This window comes from Bombyx mandarina, chromosome 17 (genome assembly GCF_030267445.1).
Source record: "Bombyx mandarina strain Sakado chromosome 17, ASM3026744v2".
NCBI classification, from domain to species: Eukaryota; Metazoa; Arthropoda; class Insecta; order Lepidoptera; family Bombycidae; genus Bombyx; species Bombyx mandarina.
In genome coordinates, this window is record NC_143223.1 from 10,772,891 (window position 1) to 10,797,367 (window position 24,477).

General features: G+C 34.6%; 1 protein-coding gene and 1 long non-coding RNA gene across 2 annotated transcripts in view; one reads left to right on the forward strand and one right to left on the reverse strand.

Moving 5' to 3' along the window:
* The window catches only part of LOC114240689 (uncharacterized), a 48,237-nt gene extending 41,387 nt beyond the window's left edge, over positions 1–6,850 (reverse strand). Inside the window, exon 1 of the mRNA XM_028171332.2 lies at positions 6,541–6,850. The gene's annotated coding sequence lies outside the window, so the exon portion shown is untranslated. The remainder of the gene's footprint in view (positions 1–6,540) is intronic.
* Positions 1–24,477, forward strand: part of LOC149501152 (uncharacterized) — a 171,976-nt gene that overhangs the window by 27,035 nt on the left and 120,464 nt on the right. The gene's annotated exons all lie outside the window — the stretch shown is intronic.

A 24,477-nucleotide genomic window follows, 5' to 3' on the forward strand; every position in this document is an offset into this window, starting at 1 on the left:
ATAAATCAAATCAAATAGACCGCATGGAACAACTCCCAGTTAAAACATTATTGATGTTTATAAAGTAAATGTGTTTTCAAAAAGTTGTTTGCGTTCATTTGATATTATCTATTATCCTTATAATTATTTAGTGGACATTATTAAAATGGATAAACGTGCGAGGTGTTGATGTAATTATTTGTTATGTTCATTCTAAAGTATGTCAGTGATAGGACTTTCCCATGAATAGTTGCGATCGTACATGAATAATACGTACCTACGTATTGTGTGGTTTGTTTGTAGCTTATAACTTACATTTATCGTGAACGAAGCATTCCATATACAAAATGGATTAGGTTGGCGCCAGTCCCAAAGGGTGTGTAGCTTGATAAGAAAAAAGTCAGAGTTACGCGGAAACTGTCATGACTCTATAAATATTCAGAAAAAAAAAACGAGTTTATATTCCAGGGAATCTGAATTCACGATAACCATTAACTTCAACAACAGATCACAAGAAAAAATAAGCGGTAACGTAGCTATTGTACGTTCGTGAGGTGAAGATAGAAGGTTGCAATCGTGGGAGTGTGTGCGGGATCGACCTGCTCCGTGTCGCGGGAAAATATCGCTCAATGCGCGCCCGTTCACATCATTGCGTTTGTCGTAAAAAACGAATAAGTCGTTTTCCATTGCAATTGCCGTGTACATAAACAGAAGAAAGCTTACTATTATTATAGACGGACGGTCAACCACTTGCAGCTTCACCGAGAGTTTAAATCAAGCTCAGTTTTTAAGCGTTAACATTACACAAGCGAAATAAAGTCTAGATTGTAGTACACGAAGCGCGTGGTTGACACTTAACCTTTTTTTTTTTTTTTTTCTCGGGCCGGGTGCCGAACCTCCTACGAGGTCCCCGCGCCTAGGGGGCGCGCGGGGTATGTGAGAACTTAACGCAAATGCTTTGATACCGCATTAAGTTTACGAGGACTTTCTAAATGTTATTAGAGAAATAATAAACATGTGGTTTACGAGCGGTTTTACTCTAGTATTCCTTTGCAAATGAGAACTGTAGAGACGCTTAATAACTTAACAAATGCACGACGCATTAATAATGTTCAACTATGAGCACGAATTTGTCAACGCCAACATCAAAGTGGACTCGTTCGCTGCAATCACCATAACTGCCGTTGTATGTACAAAATATGGGCTATTCTGTTATAATTATGGTTTCTAAAATGATTTCTAATGGAACGTCGTCCTTGTGGAGAGATTTCACTAGACATATCGATGTTAGTTGCCGAAGATCGTGCTTGAGGTGGGTTTGTGTGTCGAGCGGCAGGTGCGTCGTCATCCAGTACAGGTTACGTCGCCCGCGGCTCTGCAATCTCGAACCAATGTCGATGCGATTATAGTCATCAGTCGACCTTGGTAATTCTATTGAGATGTCACTTCAATGATAGCCGTGATGATTGTTTCATTAGACGTATTATTGTGATACAAAGAAAAGTATTATTATGGTTGAATAAAATTTATTGAAACGAAAATAAGTGAATTTGAAATTATATTGTGGAGGTCAAAGCTTTGCGCTGCATTTTTATATTAAATTTAAAGTGAATCTGATAGACTAATTAAAAAGTTTTTAGTTAGCAATTAGTAATGTTTAAAGATGTTTTTCATTTCGATGGTAAACTCGATGAGTTGTCACAAAAGTATAATATAATATGTATGTAGTAATCTAAAAAGCTGTCTTTTTCAGAATGACATTTTAGAAGCTCAAAGGATGAAAATTTGTAACACATATTTTCGAAAATGTTGAAAGGTTCGGTTACTATATCGAAAGTATCTTCGGTACACGTCTGAGTTCTCTAGGGACGCTAAAGCGTTATACATCATTTCACTACAGTGGAAACAAAGAGGCGATATTTTCTAGAATATAGTTTATGTATGTAGACAAAAGCTATTTCCAGTTCAATCTTCATAAGAAAGTTATAATATAAAGGCGTATACGTCCGCCATTTCATACGCTCGATTGAGGCCTACCTCACACTGTGTGTTAGTTGCACTTGATTTTGAAGAATCCGGATTCGTTTTATGTCTTCGGCCTTCATTAAAGTATTTCGATTTAGTTAAAAGTTTAAATAGTATGTCATTAAATCGAAAGTGTAATATATAAAGTCATACTATTAGTTATATGAAATATTTTCGTTTTTAAGACATATTTATTAACTAACAAAGTCAGATGTTTCGTGTTTAATTTAAAGAGATTAAATAGAATTCATATAAACCCGTAACGTGAACATAGCTTAACTATAAAAAAAACAAGAACACAAACAGTACGTTTTTCTTATTAGATAATTTATAAAAAAAATTATCTCGTGCTCTTCGCCAATTAGGATGTTTTTGTACATTTTATTCTATTACGTTCAATATCTGTAATTTAATCTGCGGTCATAAGCCGGCGACACGGCCGTATAGTTTACAATATCTATCTGCATTGTGTGTACTCTGTCCATACGGACCGTACTGAATTCTTCACTGGACAATGCCACCCGGATTTAGCGAGAATTTTATGCACAGCTACTATGAAAATATCCAAATATGTTTTTAAAATTAATAACGCACATTTTAAATTGGTCGAGCGTTAAAATTTTTAATTAATGTAAGTATTAAACCGATTCCACTTCTAAAGGTCACTTCGATTCGTTGTTATAGATGTGACGTTGTAACAGCGTTGGGTTCCTTTTATTCTCTGACTTGTGATATGAGTAAACCTTATAGTGTTTTTTTTAGTATCGATCATTAAAATAGTACGAACGAACGTTCGATTTGCATTAACTTATAGAAATGTCATTACCACAGCTGATTATACTGTGATAAATTACACAAAGAAAAGGTTGCGCGTAAAACTACGCTTTATTGTAAACAAAGGGGAATAATTTATATTGTAATTATTTACATTGAAAATTTTATGTACAAATTATTATTAAAACGAAATAAATAAAATAAATATCTTAATACTACTTGAATCGATATCGATTTGTGGAAAATAATCGAGTTTCATTAATTTTAGATATTATCTTTTATTTGTAGACCGCTTTTAAATATCATGTGTGTATTAAACAAAATATTACCACAGTATCATTCAACACCTTCGTGTTACATAATTAAAAAAAAAACGGTGATATTAATTAATATTTATCACGTTCCGATTCTGATTATGAAGGTACATAAATTTAGTTACAAAGTTCTCGGAAAACGAACATTTATATCTCGCACATAAATAAAGCAGCTTAATGCAAATTTGTAACAAGAATCAGCTTAAGCGTGTATGTAAGTTAATGATTAAAGCCGTCACGTGAAATTTTCGGTGCTAAGCGTGAATTTCATTAGAAACTAGCTGACCCGGCAGACTTCGTAGTGCCTCAATCGATAAATAAAAGACCTAAACTTTTGTATAAAATAAACTTAAAACAAACAAAAGGAATCCGTCCGACGGGGGACAGATCAAAGGAAAAACAAAATGGTTATTTTTATTTAATTCCAAGCATTATATTTATTTACCTTTTAAACCTTCTCTGGACTTCCACAAATAATTCAAGACCAAAATTAGCCAAATCGGTCCAGCCCTTCTTGAGTTTTAGCGAGACTAACAAACGGCAATTCATTTTTATATATATAGATAGAAGATAGATTATTATTAAAAATTGTTTTAATGGCAGTTCAACAATCCAGAGTACGAGTTAATGAGAACAGTTGAGATTTTTCGGGCTGTATTCATTTGAGAGTTTGTGTTTAAGAAGTCATTTTGCATTTAGCATAAGTTTTTAGAACGTACTATGTAATGCAAATTAGATATTGGGATTGAAAGTATGAAGCGCACTAATACAACTTACGAAATATGTACGTCTAGATCTTTTACTTTTACGAGTACAATGATTAATCTACTAGCTATATATTATACTTGTAATATATTGACAATGACAGTTAATCGTATAAACAATTATCACGGTGTCTGGATTTAACCAAATAGTAATAACACTATCCCAGTACATTTGTTCTTTCTCAAGAACGATATTAATTAGAAAAATTATTTCCTTTGTCGATCGATATTAAGATAAATAAGTGGTGGATTTTGCTCTTCAACAACTAACAATAGAAGCCATATATAACAATTTCGCTGTCAAGTTAAACTGTAGCTTAAGAAATATTATGATCTATACTTTTAAGACACACTACAGCAAGATATCTAAAGTGGGTTCCGTAACAAAGAGTTATAATATAATAGTTTATAATAATAAAGGTATCAAATAGATTGATTAGTATTGTAGAAAATGTAGCCATTTCTTTTATTGAAATAAAACTAAATCTTAAAATTGAAATCATTTCTTGTACATTATGTTATTAAAACTAATAAATGGAATATTACTGTCCAATTAATTGCACGTAAGTAAGTTCTAAGGGCCAGGGTTTAATGAGTTAGACTACAAGATATGTGAAGATAACGTAGGCGAATAAATATTTACCTTAATTGTGATTCAACACGGTCTTGTTTACAGTACAAATATTATGTATTTAGTCCGTTATTTGAATTAGTTTAAATGTATTTATCGTTTATGAATTTGAATCCGAGAGTTTTCGATATCAAAGCGACTAGTTGTATTTAAGTCGCAATATTGATGTTAACAATTTTTTTTTCGAACATTAAATGAGAAATATAATATAAATACTTTGTTTTGCTAAAAAAAACCCAAATACGATAAAATTGCTATAGATTTTTGTGCGTGTTTTCGTGGCAATCTGTTCGCAAATGTGATTAGAGCGACATGTGATCATTATACTTGATTTGTACAACGTGTTTTATTTAATGTATTGTTTGATGAGTTATTATTGATAATGATTAATCGAAAATAGGTTACTAACATGAGAATTTAATAGTTTTGGTCATCCAGGATTTTTTAACGAACGATTTTGAATTTGACTTTGAATAATGAAAGTTATTTGGTTGTAACATCACAGGGGAAGGAGTGTAGCGAGGAAATTGAATAAACCTATAACCGTTTCCTAACTTTTCTCTAATCTCTATATATAAAAATGAATTGCTGTTCGTTAGTCTCGCTAAAACTCGAGAACGGCCGGACCGATTTGGCTAATTTTGGTCTTGAATTATTCGTGGAAGTCCAGAGAGGTTTAAAATATAAAAAAGCTCGGAATTATATAAAAACAAACAATTTTGTTTTTCCTTTGATGTGTCCCCTTGATGTGTCTTTTATTTATAGATTGAGGCACTACGAAGTCTGCCGGGTCAGCTAGTTTTTAATAGAAAATAATCGGCTACCCTTTGTTGATCCGTCAGGATCTAGGAATTGTTTAGAGATCTGTAGACTTTATGTTGGTCAATACATACGTGTCTGTTCACATTGAACATACATATGTCGCGGCCTCTGCTAAAATCTACAATTGCGATTGACTCGAGTCTAACCGACTCATAGCAGACTAATTATGTTTTGACCATGCGAATGTTCACATCGGAGAATGTTACATTACATTAAAATATCACAGGACAATCGTTAGATTATGAACATCAAGAATTTCTTTGGTTTTAAAGTTGCTGAATTGTTTGATATGACTTTTAATGTTAAGTCCATGCAAATTTTATTTTACCGTACATATTTGTAATTTCATATTTGTGATTAAGTTTTCATGGATTATAGGATAGGATTATATATGTTATTCTAATTTTGAAAATTCATTTCTTTGGTCAAAGTACTGCTTAGAGTAAAAGTATGTATTAACAGTTCATGCGTTGGTATCACATACGAAGATACTTACTGACACAAATTTATATTTTAAAGTTGCTTAGGATAATTTTAAGTATATGGCGTAAAGCTTGTGTAGGTTTTAATCGTGTGTACTCTACTTTACGACGCCTATAAAAGACTTCAACGCAAGCCGTGAAAAGACACCTTATACTATGGCATTAAATCCAAACAAAATAGTTTACTGTTAATTGATTCTGTTATGGGAACTTAAGTAATTTATACTTTAAAGTAAAAAAAATATGTTTATTTCTTATTAGAGCATGAAAGTTCCGTAGTCAATTGTTGGACATTAAAGATTTTTTGATGAAATTTTATTAGAATCATTCGTAGAATAAATAGGTCACGTAATTAAATAAATTTATAAGTTTTTTTGGTTAATTAAAACATTAATTGTATTTTGTTAATAGTATGTATTTACTATGTACTTTATAATTTATGTTAATTAGTGAAATGATTGAATCACAAATGCTTGAATCGGATTTTTGTACAATGGTTAATATTTAGTGAAAACGACTCTAGAAAATTAATTAGTGTCGACTAATTTACAAATGAAGGTAAATAACAATGGGCGATAACCGAGCTTCTGTGACCCAATACGATGTGACATAGAAACTTTACCGATTGCACCGAACAACGCGACCTTCGCCATACAAAATGCGATTCGCGATCTTCTCTCATCGCATAAATCAGCTGGACGAAAATCCTATACATATAAAAATAAAATTAAAATTCAACTCGTACTCACCGTAAACAGACGGCCGTATTGAAAATAAACCAATCACCTCCAATGTGCGGGTCACAAAAACAAAAAAAAAAAACTAAACAAACACAATAAAACCAAAACTGTACAGTGCGAAACCGAACGTTTATCGGTTAACGTACACGGGTTGCGAATTAAAAAACACCACGTTTAATTCACGTTTTATTATAATGAATAATGTGACGAGCGTGTAAAGTTTAGCATCGGGGAGAGAGCACGGGTCACGTTCGAAACGTCTGACGGTCTCGAGGCGAATGCTCGGAGTCTCGGGTTAAGAACGAGCTGCGCTCCGACGCGCTGTTTCCGCACGCCGCGCGACGGACGCATCGCAAAAGAAAATTGACTGCATTCGTACATAATATACATATAATCGAAGATCTCTCGCATCCGGTGCCCACAAATCCTGGTCCACCATCAGCATAGCTACAGGCGGCTGTCGCATTAACATTTTGCGTGTTTGCCTCTTCATGTATATGACATAAATAGAATGAATAAATGTAACTTACAAACATAACAAATCGCTAATACTTAGTCTGGCCACAAATACTGTTACAATTAAAAATAAACAAAATATTACATACATTTGAATTTGGAATCTGTCATTTTTATATGATTGCTCATTGAGTTTTCTCATTTTGGCGCCAATACATTGTACAATATTTTGCGATATTAAAATGGAGTGGGGTGATAAATAGAACCGAATCGCTGTGATTGCATTACACAAAGAAGGTATGGAGCCAAATGCAATTTTTAAAACTTTCCATACGCTTGGTATTAGTAAAATGTTTGTGTACCGGGCTATTAATAGGTACAATGAGACCTCCTCTGTTTGTGACAGAAAAAGATCTGGCCGTCCACGTAGTATTCGTACGAAAAAAGTGGTCAAAGCAGTAAGGGAAATAATTCGAAGAAATCCTGTCCGAAAGCAAAAGATTTTATCTCGGGAGATGAAGATAGCACCTAGAACCATGTCGCGTATTTTAAAAGATGACTTAGGACTTGCAGCCTTTAAGAGACGTACTGGTCATTTCTTAAATGATAATTCAAAAGAGAATAGGGTGGTAAAATCGAAACAACTACTGAAGCGGTACGCAAAGGGAGGTCATAGAAATTTTTTGTTTACGGATGAGAAATTTTTTACAATTGAGCAACATTTTAACAAACAAAATGACCGTATTTATGCTCAAAGCTCTAAGGAAGCTTCCCAATTAGTCGACAGAGTGCAACGTGGGCACTATCCGACTTCAATGATGGTTTGGTGGGGTATTAGCTATGAAGGAGTAACTGAGCCATACTTTTGTGAAAAAGGTATCAAAACATCGGCACAAGTGTATCAAGATACCATGCTTGAGAAGGTAGTGAAGTCCCTTAACAGCACCATGTTCAATAATCAAGAATGGTCCTTCCAGTAAGACTCGGTGCCAGGTCATAAAGCTCGGTCTACGCAGTCTTGGTTGGAAACGAACGTTTCGGACTTCATCAAAGCTGAAGACTGGCCGTCATCTAGTCCCGATCTTAATCCGCTGGATTATGATTTATGGTCAGTTTTACAGAGTACGGCTTGTTCTAAACGCCATGATAATTTGGAGTCCCTAAAACAATCCGTACGATTGACAGTGAAAATTTTTCCCATGGAAAGAGTGCGTGCTTCTATTGATAACTGGCCTCAACGTTTAAAGGACTGTATTGCAGCCAATGGAGATCACTTCGAATAAGCTTTTTATACTTTAAATTGTTTTATATTTATGTATTAAACTAACACGCTGTAAAAGTAATAAATGTTATTTGCAATAGATTTTTTTTCCTTTGTCTCAGTATTTATGGCAAGACTAGGTATATCATTAATGATTATTATGCATAGTTTTACAAATTGAATTCTTAGATAACTGAACTATTTCGATAATTTCATTGCCGGTTCCGGTTTTTGTCAAATAATAATGGTAGATATTTTGATTAAATAAATATGTTAAATGAAAAAAAAACCTTTTTAATTTTTCAGTACAATTCGGCAATTTTTTGTTTATTTGATGGGATGAAACTACAAAATGTTTAATTAGTTCGATTTCCTAGCAATGCCACTTTATAGCGATTCCGGAGAGAGACATATTCAGAGTGTTAAATTTTGACATTAGTAATAGAGATGAGGTTCCGGGAATTCGAATATAATCTTAAATAAATTCCTCTAATTTCAATGGTCTTATCAGCAATTCAAACAGATCTTACGTTATGGATAAACACATAAAAGTGTTATTATTGTATATTTTGATACAATGAAATGAGATTCACTTTAATTCACAAAAATACGTGTTACAACGGTATTATGGCACGTTTACATAATATAAACATCAATTTCGTCCTTCGGGCTCTTCCTTGAGGCCAGGTAGTCCTTAAACCAGCGGTTTTGTTTTCGAGAAAGATACACTGAGATGAAAATAAATATAGCCTTTAATTTCCATAACAATATTTTGTTTCACATTTATAAATAAACGTTGATTTTAGATAGCAAAATTTAAGCGTGTAAAAGTGAAGATTATTGTAATGGATTGTTATTGAAACATTCATAAAAACTTTGTGAAATAAAAAAAATCTGTGACAGTATAATGTAAACCATTCGAACAAGTCCACACACTTTTATTTTTCTATTGCTTAGACGGGTGAACGAGTTTACAGCACACCCGGTGCTAAGTGATAGCCGGAGCCTACAGACATGAACAACAAAAATGCTTCAGATCTATAGTACAACGGGTGTTTCGAACTGGAGCATATTACTGCTTAGCGGAAGGAATAGGCCGGATGGTGGTACCTACCTGTGCCGGATCACTAGACCCGCTAACAACAGTTACTTAGTATTTGATACACTTTAATGTATTTAGAATTTCAGAACAGCATTTTATACCGGTGGTAGATTCTGCGAAGCACTGCTCTTGTTAGGGCTAGCATTAGCATATTCTCTCAGGTTGAGCCCCTGAGCTCACCTACCCGTCTGGGCGGAATAGCTTCTTAGGCTACCAGCGAATAGGCAAGGAAAAAAATAAAACATAACGCTACTTACTGCCTACCTTGAAGCATAAGATCGATGTCTCCATCTTATTTTTACAATGGCTATAGCACCTTTTTTTTTTTTTTTTTTAACGCTGGGGTATCCATTTACGGATACCCGGTCGAGGGGGGTAACGGACCGGGTTATGTCGGACTCCGGCGCCTCCTGAGAGGAAGAAGGGGAGAAGAGAAGGGCCGAGGTCCTTCACCTCCCCTAATTTCTCACAGGAGACTACGCCTTGAAAAAGGCGCGCGAAGCACTCCCCGCAGAACGACTACCGACTAAACCCCATCGAGCCCCACCACTCCGACTCCACGAAACCCACGGTACCGCACAGTGCGCGCCGAAGGCTCGCCGTCGCCGGTACCCATCCTGTTAATAGGACGGCACTCCATCCCCGGGAAACTCCCGCAGGACGTCGTCTCGGAGACACACCGTGAGCGGTGCACAGGAGCCACCTTGCGCCGCCTCACCACCGGACCAACAGCCGAGTACCGGGCACCCCCGCACCCGGCACCCGACAGCCCCTACGGGAGATGAACGGGAGCTTCGCGCCCGTGCCGCCCACTCCGCCTTCTTCGCTGAGAAGAATGGCTATAGCACCTGCTCTGAAATGAGAAAAGGTCTTAGTTAATAGATCATAAAATTCCTTTAAAAAAAATTAAATGGGAAAACAACAACATGTTTCTGTTTAGGTTTGATTAGGAGTTAGGAGGTATATAAAGAAGAAAGAACTAGTGATAATTTGTCAAAAAAATACCCATTTTTTATTACGTCCGCAAAGGTTTATCTCAAAAGCGTAAATTTAAACATAGTCTATTAGAACATTAATTTAATGACAAAATTTTAAAATTTAATGTGACGCTAAGCACTCTCTTTACAATTTCGTTCGATGTTTAACGAGAAATATTCATCTAAATTGCATATACATTTTCAGCGTCCAATCAAAACAGCATTTATTTCACGTCCGTTTATTTGGTTTTTGCAACGAATTCGTTCTGTTAGCTGTTAACACATTATGAGTTAAACTAACTTTGTAATTACAAGTGAAATACACTATTTATTCAACTACATTTACCTCTGTGACTCTGCAGTTTGCTTTTGTAAAAGGTTTGAAATTTTGTACATCTTAGAAGTTTGTTTCTTAGCTGAAGCAAGAATAAGGTCAAGGTAATGTAAAGTCTAAATGAACCGTTTTGAAAGTTTTACCAAATATAAATTCTTAAATATTCAACTTTTTCCTTCATCTGTATTATTGTTGTGAGAAAGTATGTTTCTTTGTATTCGTTAATTTATGCATCAAAAACAAAACAAAAAAAATAACCTTTTGAAGCTTATATTATTGCGATCACGTAAAGAAATTAGTAAATTATTATTATTATTTTAAATTAAATAAATTATTAAATTATTTAATTGTTGTTTTTTTATATTTTACATAATATTATGTAAACGACGTCACGGCCCACTTGATTTTCAGTGGTTTCTAGAGGCCATAGTGAAAGTCATCACCGACCTTGAGATATGAGGACGAAGTTTCAATTCTATTGTAACACTAATCTCCCACCCTACAAAATTGAATGCACGATAGTTTCCCGGCAGAAAATAGACAAGATATTTTATCAGTTTGGGCTTACAAATATCCAGCAAATATCCACCAACATTACAAATTTTACTGCCAGTAAAATTAATCATTCCCGTAAAACTTTATTAAAAAGACGGTCATATTCGATGCACTTGAATAACAATGGTAATCCGAATGTTCCAGTACGATTCATTTTATGATCTAACGTAATGTAGTAAAAATAAATAACAATGTAATGGTTGAAAGCCACAATTTCTCTGCGTAATTCACGAGAGATGTCACGATTCTACTTTCATTCATCATAATGTATTCAGAGGTTTGAAGACACTTTTAGCAACGGATTTCATATATATTTTTATACGGAATAAAATCAGAGTGATGTAAATGTTATGTGAATTTTAAAATACTTTTAGGTACATTAGTATGAGACAGGTTCAATAGTTTGCTTTAATATACGTCAAATATTGAACATGTTCCTTTTCCCCTAAAGAATGGAGGTTTTCGGAAGTTTTAATTGCATTTTTCTCTGTTAAACAACCCAATTATCGTCGAGTTAAGAAAACTTACCTATTCAAGCTGCGTTCTTAACACCTTGCATTTGAAAGTACTAAGTATTCTCACCTTGTTATTAATACCACTAGTTTCTATCCTGATTATCGTATTTAAGGTATTTTCATGGAGAGCTCAGCTAACCCCGTAGTTGGTCGTAAAGTTGTAAGTCAATTGAAATTTTACTAATACATGACCGATATTCACCTAGAGAGACAAATGGAAAGACAGAAGTTTTCTTATTTTGTTCCCTATAATGATTCCGGAAAATGTCAGTTCAATTAATTAAACACAAAAATTTTGTAAAGCAAGAAAGAAAATATTCTAATTTCAATAGAAGTTCATAATAGCAGACGGCAAATGTGAGAGACAAGACAACAGTTATTGCGCTCATATTTCTAATGTCAGTTTCTTTGTTTCTACGACGACTTTGTTGAGTACTAAACAAACCACAAAAATTCCATAGAAATCTTTCAGCTTCATCACCAGTTGATAACGTATGCATTAGAACCGTCGTTCCGTGATCTTAATTCACAACTGCTTTTGGTTTGACGGAATATTTAAGACCCAATCTCGTATTCTGGGGAAGATCGAACGCTCCGATTATGGAAATCGGGAACATCATTGCTGTCGCGTTCAGCGATTTTGTGCTTAAAAAGGTCCAGATATCATAAGCCCACGCGTAGGATCATAATATATCACACAAACAGTTATTACGGATTACATGGAAATTTCTACATTATTAGGTTAATTGCAGTAGTTTCTCAATCAATAAATCAAAATCGACAGGTAGTCAATATCGCCATTAAAATGTTTTGAAATGTTTTGGTCAAAAGCTGCAGGTTCGCAAAAATCAACGTTTTTACAGCGGAGTTAATGGATATTACCCGAGCGTACAATGAGAAATTTTTGCGTTAAAAGGATAAAGTTATTTTTTGATCGATGAATTCGCTTTGTTATTTAATTTATGAGAATACAAAGGGCCCGTATGATGATGGTCTTTTATACATAGCTCCTGTCTTGTTTAAGACGGTATTTTTATGGAAATTTCGCTTATTTTTAATACGCTTTTATTAGCTTGGTATGTATGTATATTCGGCTGTATATAACGGAATCTTTGAACATAATTTTCACCAACTTAAAGACCCACGATTAACCTCTAAATTTGCACGCGCATCAAGGATCGATGACAAATACAATAATTTTATAAGTGCGCTTTAATATACTGACGTGTTAACAGGATAAAAAAAAGAACTTTATTGTTGGTCGGTAGGTTTGTTATACATTTATTAGTTATAACATAAAACTTTATAGGGATTACATAAAATAATCAAAGTCATATACAAACTATTTCTCATGGTATTTTTTTTGTACGTACTCACGAGCTACACCAAAAGAATTTACATATACGGACGTGAGTACGCGGGAGGTTTATAATTTGACTTCCTATATTAATACAGACTGGACATGTACAAAAACCATAGGGCAAACATATTACAGTAGCTCATGGTAGTTTCATAGTTCATTTAAATGCATTTATAAAAAACAAGTAGAGGGACTGCTCTAGATTCTAAAGACCCAGTGTTGATGAGAATGAATCACACGCGAAGACATATATGGGTGACACACCAATTCAATAATTGAGGATGTCCCAATACGTTGTATGGCTTAGTTCTGTATACAACGTAATAGTTATAAATATTGGGTTGAATTTGTTAATAATTGCACACATTTTGAATTGGGTTTTACGAGTGTGTCGTTACATAATTTTTGACAAGTAAATTTCAAAATACTTATTCAGTTAAACCACAGTCTACAAAAAAGATGTGTGGTATCGTGGGACACCGGATAGGAACGAAGTTTCTTATTATAAAAATATTAATTTTAAGTTCTATTCGAGGTATAAAGAAAGTAAAACTGGAGGTTTCGCAACAACCCACGGTCAATCGGTAACGTGCGAACTTATTGTGGTACACTTCATTCACGATTGTTTGCATAAGAGTTAGTGTATTGCGCAAACGAACGCTCTGAGATCGTGGTCAATGAATGATAAAAAAATATGTTTTTTTTTTGTAATAAACAAAGTTAAGTCGTACACTGTGAGCATTACTAATAAAAATCTTACATTACGGACGTTTTTTCCCGATTAGGGTACCCCTCCGCATCATCCCATAAGGAACTTCGTTCCAAAAAAAAGGTTTACTCAATTCTGAAATGCATTAATTACTACTATTTGCCTTATTATTTATCACTTTTGAATTTATATCTTAAGCATTAGTATTTTTATTATTTACGTTTCTGAGCGGTTCCAAAGATTTTATGTTGTGAATCTTTCTTTACCACAAATACACAGAACAATACTTTCCGTGTAATTGGCAGTGCCTTGACAGAGAATGAGATATTGCACATGCTGGAGGAGAAAAGGAACCCATGCATCATTCGGCAGTCCGTTTCCTTCTCTGAATTGTCTGAGAAATCCAATTAATCGTTTTTTTTATTTACAAATGGGACTGTATTGACGCAAAAATATTGTAAAGTAAATGTTGGAAAATTAATTGAATTGCTTGAAACGTCCCTAAAAATTAAATTTGTTTTGATAAATGGAATAGTTAAATGCCTATAAATAATTAGCAAAACGAAGCTTTAAATCCACATGTATATGGTTCCAGTAATATAAACAATAGAAAACAGCAAAGCAACAAAGCCCGTAATGATTGTAAAAGATGAGAGTAAAATAAATAACAGACGCTAAAAGTCATTTCTCTCCGCTTCGTTTTCCACCCACGAACCTTCTGCTCTGTAACATTACAATGCCATTGCAAAGAGACCTTTCTATTTGCATGTACGCTTTTTCATTTAATTATAACGTTGCAAAATGCTTAATTTCCATTTTAATTGGTTTCATTACAAAGCCTTCCAAACATATTATATAATTTACTGTAAAAACAACAATTTATTTAATTTACCTAAGTGTGCTTTTTACATAAACCTTTAAAATTGCGGAATGCTATCTTAGAGTTTATTTAACCATTTCTTAAATATTATAATTATTTTTGACAAGAAAGACAATCTTCAATCCGTTCTTTGTTCAATGTTAATTTTGTTGACTTGAATGTACATTTATTTATTTATTTAAGGATTACCGACAGGGTTTACAGTAAGACATAAAATAACATTGATATGTATAGAGCAATTGATAACTGCAACTCCAATTAGAGGCAATCACAGCATGCATTACATTAATATATCAATAGAGATTTAACAATACTATTAATAATAATAAAAAACTAAAAACAAAAGAAAGACAACAAGGACAGTAATACCCGAGTACTCAGACCAAGGCTGAGGCTGAGGTTCAACAACAGCTTTTTATAATTTTGTTCCTGAATATTGGAAGGGAATCGCCAATATGTCAAGGTTTTCAGTTTTTCTGACTAAATAGACTAGAAGGTTAGTTAGACGAGGAGTAGGTGAGTGCTTGAGATTGGTTCTGCTAAGCGTTGATATACACAAAACTATGCGATTGATTGCATTGCAATGAACCTTATTAATATTTACTGTTAAGTTCATACGACAGATTTGTTCGGCTTCAAATATTACACGGCGCCAACATTATAAACATCATTAGACATCGTTTGTTTCAATTAATTTTATAGCGCGTAAACTGAAGTGAGAGTGTCTCGGATATCGTGACATAAATAAGCAAATATATACACGTTATTTGCAATCGTGAATCGTAATAAAACGTTATTGCAATGCAATGTACATATATTCAAATCTTTGCTGTCTGCAATGCTGAGCCGTGTAATTTTTATCAGAGTTGTCTGTTTTATCCTTTCGAAATTAATAACAGTTAATTTTGTAGTAATTTTAATAAAAATTTGGCTATTAAAATCTGTTTGTAGGTTAGACATGTAGACTCATTGAAATGAATGTTGAATTCTTAATTATATTGGATCAGTCTGTACTAAGCTAGAAACCAAAAACTCTTATTATATTTTTATTTATTTTGACTGTTTATCTGAATATTATTTATTGAATTGACATTGAAGTGACACAGTTGAAATAATATCAAGCGCTTCTCGGGCATTTTTCGTTTTTTATTATGTGATATTACCCCGATAACCGATGGAGGCCACCTCCTACATAATCAATTAACTCCTACCGAAAGCTTTGATGAGGAACTTCTTGCCGAAAACAATACATTGAACACAGGCACTATTAACCTTATATCCCAAAATTTTCACTAAATATAGTTCTAAACGAAGCGCGGTAGGATATGAGTGTTTTACAAACTTAGTGTCATCTTATTAGCGTACTAATATAAATTATGGTTTCACAAGGAAAGCAAGGTATGCACGATAAGGGTATTGTTTGATTTAGAATCTCATAATCTTCCGGTAGTGTTCTGATAGCCCTTACCGCACTCACGTGTCGGCACTCGTATGGCTGGACACGTGTGCGACCCAATCTTACGTACCTATTACTTTATAATTTACGATACGACAGCGTATTGACTAAGTATGTTACTTTGAGGTTTTAATAATTATATAGCTGAGAACAGATCACGCACGGTCATCTGGCTCCAAATTAGGATTCCCTGTGTTATGTTTTTTTTTATTTATTACTTAAATAGGTTGACGAGCTCACAGCCCACCTGGTGTTAAGTGGTTACCGGAGCCCATAGACATCTACAACGTAAATACGCCACCCACTTTGAGATATGAGTTAAAAGGTCTCAGTATACAATATATGGTTACAACGGCTGCCCCACCCTTAATATAATAATGAATTAGAAAAGTTCAATATAGCTTTGAGACGTGGATTCTTTGCCTGTTCCCCATAGTAACAATTAGCTATGTTGACTCGAATTTGGAAACATATTATGCATGTTTCGGTTTTTCTCAAAAATTTCAAATAAAACATTAGCTTCATGTTTGTAATTTAAATAACGAGTAATCCATAAGTTTTTTTTGAGTGAATTAAAAAAAAACATTTGATGCTTTATTTCGTATAAAATCTGTACGATAAAACCTTCTTTCGCCCACCTGTCCTGGTGAAACTGAAAAGGCCTTCAGGCCACCAGTAAACCTTCCTTCAAAAAAAATACGTATTTTTTCCTGTAATTCTTTTGTAAGTATTTCAATAGATATTGATCGACGGCTTTTAGAATTTTCTAGAAGGAGTTTCCTTGTATCGCGATTGAGTCAGATTTTTGGTTATGGATCACGTTCGCTTTTCAAATGTAAATTTCGGATTACGTATTCCCGTTCCTTCTCGTAATTAACACAGATATACTAATATATTTCTTTAATTAATTTGTCATAATATTTTTATAAATTTCAGTACTTTGATCCATCTTTCTTAGTGTTTGTTTGTTTTAGTGTTTCATACGTTATAGCAATGTTATATATAATCCACATATAATAATGCTATGCAATTATATTACATAGCCTTGAACATTTTTCTATATCACTTCTTCATATATTAATATATCCATCATCTGCTATTGTATTTTACGCAAGTACACACGTGTGAGATAAAACACGTTTAGTTAATTATGTACAAGATTGCGTATAAGTACACTCAAAACGAGATACGTATAAAAAGTATGTACAAAAGTTAATATGTGGTAGGCACTGTCATAGCTATGCCTCCTGTTATTGTGCTTTTCGTGAGCATGGATGATTACTTACTATCAAGGTGTATGGGCTCTGAAGGCAATAAAATAGTTGCGAATTTCCTAACCTCATCATATTTCTGCATTACTTTAAATATGTAACTTTAAGTCAAGATGATTTAGTGAAGAGAAAAAACCGATAAGGTTAGCCTAGTAAATTTTTAATTGCCTTTATAGGGAGTCAGGCATACGGCCGACCAGATAGTGAGCGCTTACTGCCACTCATGGACGTCAGCTACACGACATTACGGATCCTCTCGATCCATTAACGGTGCTACTAAGTACCTCAAGCACCGGTCACCGCCCTCGCCGAATCCGTCGCTTGGGACGAAGGTCTCCGCGAGTAAATTAACCCACAGACACAGCCCACTGAGTTTCTCGCCGAATCATCTCAAGGGTATTCTGCGAAGCACTGCTCTTGCTAGGCTAGTGTTAGCAACACCTCCGCTTTGAGCCCCGAGAGCTCACCTACACGCTAGCGTAGCGCTAATATAGCCTCTCAAGGCTATCAGCATAGGTAGGGGAAAAAAACAAAAGGACGTCAGCAATGCCCAAGGCTGGGCAGAACCAAACGGCTGCCTACCGTTAACTTCTTAAAATTTATATTTACCGAGGGCTGCACTAAAAGTATCGGGAATGGAATATTTCCACTGTTCCTGTCATATTAAAATCTTTTTAATTGAAAACTCCTTGGTTTTAAAAATCGAATACCATTTATTTATTTAACAAAAGATTCTCGGTCTTGTCACGAGGTTTTGTCAAACTTGTTTAGTCGTTGAGAAAATGGAATTGACTCGAGAAAATTCAAGAGCGATGATTTATTATGAATTTCGAAGTGGTTTAACACAAAAACAGTATGTTGACCGGATGATTTCTGCATTTGGTGATGAAGCCCCATCCAAAACCACAATTTATCGCTGGTTTGCTGAGTTTCAACGTGGACGTGTCAAGCTCAGTGATGATCCCCGTCAAGGTCGTCAAAAAACTGCAGTCACCCAAGAAAACGTTGATGCTGTGCGTAAGCTGATTGAGGAAGATCGACATGTGACATACCGCGAAATTCAGGCAACTTTAGACATTGGCATGAGTCAAATACAAATAATCTTGCATGAACAATTAGGTGTAAAAAAGTTGTTTTCCCGATAGATACCGCATTCGCTCTGTGAAGAGCAAAAAGCGCCTCGCGTTACTTGGTTCGTCAGAACTCTCGAAAGATTCCACGCAGGATCCTCAAATGCTGTATACAACATTGTATCAGGTGACGAATCCTGGATATACGCGTACGAACCCGAAACAAAAAACCAGTGACGAGTTTGGGTGTTCGAAAATGAGTTAAAGCCAACAAAAATTGTTCGTTCACGGAGTGTTGCAAAAAAAATGGTGGCCACGTTTGTCTCCAAAACCGCCCATGTTACGACTATTCCTCTTGAGGGACAAAGAAAGGTTAATGCAGAATGGTATGCTAGCATTTGTTTGCCACAGGTCGTTTCTGAACTCCGTAAAGAGAACTGCAACCGCCGCATCATCCTCCATCACGACAATGCGAGTTCTCACACCGCGCACAGAACAAAAGAGTTTTTAGAGCAAGAAAACATAGAATTATTAGACCATCCGCCGTACAGCCCCGACCTAAGCCCTAATGATTTCTATACTTTCCCTAAAATAAAGAATAAATTGCGTGGACAGAGATTTTCATCACCTGAAGAAGCTGTGGACGCCTACAAAACGGCCATTTTGGAGACCCCAACTTCCGAATGGAATGGTTGCTTCAATGATTGGTTCCATCGTATGGAAAAATGTGTCAAATTTCGTGGAGAATACTTCGAAAAGCAATAAATACATTTTTAAATAGTAATGTTGTGTCACTTCGTTAATTCCCGAAATTTTCAGTGCCGCCTAGGTATTGGTTAACGATTTAAAGTTAATCGTCAAAATTTATTGAAATATAAGCTGTTACTCAGAAGACATCAGACGACTTGAATATCTAGGTTGTTTCAACATTATAATTAAGTTAGCGTCTGTTTTCACTGAGAGTTGTTTTATTTACTTTTAAATTTACAACCCAAAGAAATCAAATTTGAGATGAAGCGAGGATCTTGGTAACTGTATTTCGTGCAAAAGCTCTGGTGATCGAAACGATACAAATCGAGGTCTTTTTTTTTATGAAAGTAAATCATTCACGTATTTCATTATAAAAAATGGTATTGACTGCGACATTTCAACATCGGCATAGTTCTATCGCTTGGCACGTGCTCACTAGGTGCCTTATCCTTTACGTCACGTATGGCTCACTGAGTTTCTCGCCGGATGTCCTCAGTGGGTCGCGAGTCCGATCCGGTGGTAGATTCTGCGAAGCACTACTCTTGCTAGGGTCAGTGATACCAAATTCTCTCTGGTTGAAACCACTTGTGAGCTCACTTACCGGTCCGGGCGTATCTTGAATAGCCCTTTAGGCTATCAGCGAAAAGGTTAGGAAAAAGTCATATATGCTTCAAGCGCTTTATTGTATAGTAATCGGCACGAGTCGTGAGCTCTCGACAAAAGTGCGGGGCACTGTCTGCGCATCGTACACATAGGGTAAAGTTAAATGGATCACTCATGTACTACCTTTTTTATAAATAATTAACTTCGTTCAGTGTGGGATTTAAAAATGTATTGGTAACATTACTTAAAATAGATTTGCCCAGGATTTCGCTCGTATTATAGTAAAAAATAATCCTATTTTTAAGCGACTTCCAAAAGGTTATCAATTCATCCCGTTTTTTTTCTGTAGAACAGGTATGTTGTCGAATTTTTATAGCTAATTTGCTTTGCCGTGTGGTGACGGATATGGAAGAAATCACGAATTTACATTATAAAGCTTTAGATTTTAGACGATTTTCATTGATTTCTCTAGTGCCAGCGAAACCATTTGAATAATATACCTAAACCTATTTCTAATTGATAAGATTATAAGAGAATCTTACATTTACTTTAGACAAGAACTGTGGGACTTATAAACAATGGCATAAGTTATTTTCCAAGACAAAAAACAAAACACTAACTGAAAAGTTACAAATCATATATACATGTATGTACTTGTGGTACTAAGTGTACATTTATCCACGGTATATCTATTATTCAGAAGTTGGTACCTGAAAGAATTAAATGAGGTTGAATAAAAAAGTTTTGGTTCTAACGTTATGAGACCGGTGACCACTTAACACCAGGTGGGCCTTGAGGTCATCCACCCTCTAAGCAATTAATAAAAAGCAAGTATGGTTAAATAAAGTGAGAAAAATAATCACTAATGAGTACGGTTTTTAGCTTGACACCTCTCACGTGACTATAATGAATGTTTGTTAAACACGGGAACTTTAATGAATGCGCGAGAGGCGTGACTCTGGTCCACGTCACTTTACGACCTTGTTTGCTGAAATCAATGGCGGTTCTTTTCTTTTTTTTGCCTACGTTTGTTTTCCGGAAATGCGATGATCGCGGCGTTCTAGAAGCATTCAGCATACCTACATAGTTTTACTAAGAATATGTAACGTAAGCTGTATATTTAAAAGTTACTAGTTCTGAGAAAGGGAACTTTAATTTCGTTGTCGTCATTGGCTTATGTAGATATTAAATCAAAACAATTTCTCAGTTAAAATGTTTTGTGTATATGTGATTAGGTGTGTAATTGAAATGGCTTTGTAATTTCGGATTTTCATTTTGTTGTTGACAGAGTTTTAAGCTATTGCATAGCTTCTATCGCGGGCCTTGAGCGCGGCGACTGAATCAAGAAATTCCGTAACGAAAATAACCTGACATCCCCACTACGCCTACTATGTAGCTCGCGTTCAACACATTCACACGTTGCGCTTATGTAGTGTTTGTGAATTAGCGCGCGGCGTGACGTCGCACTGCCGCATGCACATCATGAAAAGTCTGCCCATCTCTCCCTCGCGCGGTCTAGGTTATGAGTGTGAAAGGGACAGTTAATGTTTATAAATGTAGCGTGGTCTTATTTTATTGTTGTTTTAATATTAAATTATTATTGTCGATTTATAATTGCATAAGTTGATAAAAAATGCTATGCAATAGCTTTACCGCGGCAGTCTCCGAGTGCCACACGTGCTTTTTTTATTGTAAGTTCAATGTGTGAGCATTTTTAATATACAGGATACTTTTAATTTTTGTTTTCTCTTCGTGAAGTAGTAGTTTGAACTTTCACTTTTCAACGATATACTGCATATAGCTCACTCAGATCTTCGGGCCGTTTCACACGTTTGAGATTAATATATAACTGGTTCGATTGCATTTGTGGTATCCTATTATTGAAGACGCCAACGACTCGAAACTAACAGAGCTGTTAATTTTATTAACAATATAACTAGATCTACACCAAATAACCATCAGATACACTTTGTTTTAATCGGACCACTCACTATGTTTACATGCTAAAACAAAAATATTTAATTAGGCGATTCAGAGAGTTCAACAATCGATAATTTCTTAACGAATTCTCATAAAAACAACCGTAATATTCTGTAAAAAATATGATAATTATTTTTTAATCTATGCATTTCTAAGTTTACTAATTATAGTAAAATGTATTAACATATTTCAAAAGTTTCGAATGCACTGAAAACTAATTAGCCAAATACTTTCAAATTAATTAAATTGGTTTTCGGTGTTATTGAATTCCTTGTATTTCATACGTATGCATGAAAATTTTATATCATTGGCTGTTCACGGTGATTTGAAATATATACTCTGTAATAAATATGTAAATAGTATGCGACTGGTGGTACGGCGTCTTGTCCAATCTGTACGTACGTACGATCACTCCGACTATTTCTGCCGCGAAGCTGTTATAAGTTCCGGTTCGAAGGGTGAAACAGTCGTTAAACTATACAATCAAGTGTTAGATTTCATGTACCAAGGCGAGTGGCGAAATCCACGGGGTGATGTCTATGGGCTACAGTAATTATTAAATACTGGATGGGCTGTGAGAAAAATATATATTTAAACTAGCTGACCCGGCAAACGTTGTTTTACCATATATAAGATTACTAGTGTGAACTAACTTATTGTAAGTGTGTAAGGATGTGGTAAATGAGTGAAAGAGGCATGTAGCGCTGTGAACGATGAGGGAATATAAAAATAATAAAACCTCATTCAACCACATTATGCCTCAATATAAAAAATATATATAAAAAAAAATTGTCCAAAAAATAAAAAAATAATGTTAGGGGTGGACAACCCTTATCACTTAGGGGTACAAAAAATAGATAGTACCTGATTCTCAAACTTACTGAACATGCATATAAAATTTCATAAAATCGGTCAAACCGTTTCAGAGGAGTATGGTAACTAACATTGTGACATTATATAAGATAAAATATTCAGAACTTGTTCAGGAACTTACGCATTACAGTGTGAAAAAATCCCTGTACTACCTAACTTTTCTATTCTATTCTATCAGCCCACATTTTAGTAATATTATAGTAATCATTTATATGTCTACTAGCTTTATCGGAAACCAATATTTTTTCTCGTTTTACAAGAAACAACATATCAACGAGTAATCTAGGATCCCTTTCTCGTATTTCACATTCAGTTCGTGAAGCCAATTAGACAGGGAAAGCTGCAAATGATAATCTGTCCACGGCGCTATATTATTTAAGGAACAGGAACGTAATGAAACAGAAACTGATACTAGTAAGTTGGATGTAGATACATACTTGTTCAGAAATTTACGATGGTTCTTGTCGCGTCAATTTTACAGTCATTTATCGATGATGTTGAAAAACTTGGTTTCAACTTTGTCTGATTAAACTTTTAATGTCTATGACCTGTACTTGTTTACATATTAAGGTAATAATAATAAAATATACAATAAGAAAATTATGATTTCCTATCAATTTTTTCATGTCCATAGGAGAGTGATAGGTTATGATTTAAAGTAAGAATAAAGGCTTAATTAACCTTTATTTTAGTTTTATACTCGTTATTATTCATAAACGTATAGATTAATAAGTTGTGTCCCTTTTAATTATGTTTAAATCTGACTTACACGTGTAAGTGTTACTATATTACACCATATTCAATAATAGTCTGTACGTGTTTATTATTAGACTTATTTTACACTTATTTTAAAGTATTCAAGAACTAAATATATTTAATTGCTGCCTAAATTCATTGAAAACACACAACGACGCCGTTTTTTGAAATAGGTTTCACTTTATTCCGATTTTATATAAATGATTATCATTGGTAATATAGTAAGGGCCAAAGGAAGGTTCCTACAGATGTCGGGACACAAAGCACGTGAGCTGATCACGTGCTTCACTTCAAACGCAGGCCTTAGCTATGTTTGATGACGTCGGTTGAAAACTCAGGATTATTATGAATAAGTTAAATTTAACGATATTTTATTGATACATACTACGTGTATAAGCTCATAAAGATTTTGAAATTAACAAAAATGTCAACCTACACAGGTGACATCTTTGTAATTAATTTAGGTAACAGACTGTTGGGATTCCTATTAAAAAATATAACCTATAAAGGGAAGATCTTAGATTAGATTAATTAGATCTTAATTAGAAATAATTCCGCTAAAATATAATTCATTTTTAGTTGCTTGTTTGCTACTAGCTGCCCAACTCATATAACTTATCATCCTCATCATTCTCCTGTCCTTCTCCCAGTCATCTGGGGTCGGCGCCACATGTTTTCTCCTTCCATACTTTTCTATCATAAACCATTTCTTCGCTCACTCCCCTTCTTACCTATATCGTCTTTCACGCAATCCATCCATTTCTTCTTAGGTCTACCTCTTCCTCTATATCCTTCCACATTCATAGTTAACACTCTCTCAACGTTTTCTTAAAAAAAAAATCAATCAATCATTGGGTAATCAATTATTGGGTAAAAATACTTATGCATTTCATTTGTTTTTTAATCGTTCCACTGTTCGTGTCCGTTCGTTGGGCTTATAAAATTATTTTATTACGTACTGCTTCAAATTATTTTATAAAATAAATTTACATGTTCGTTCGTATATTCTTTCGTTCCTTTTTTCGTATTTTATAGCCA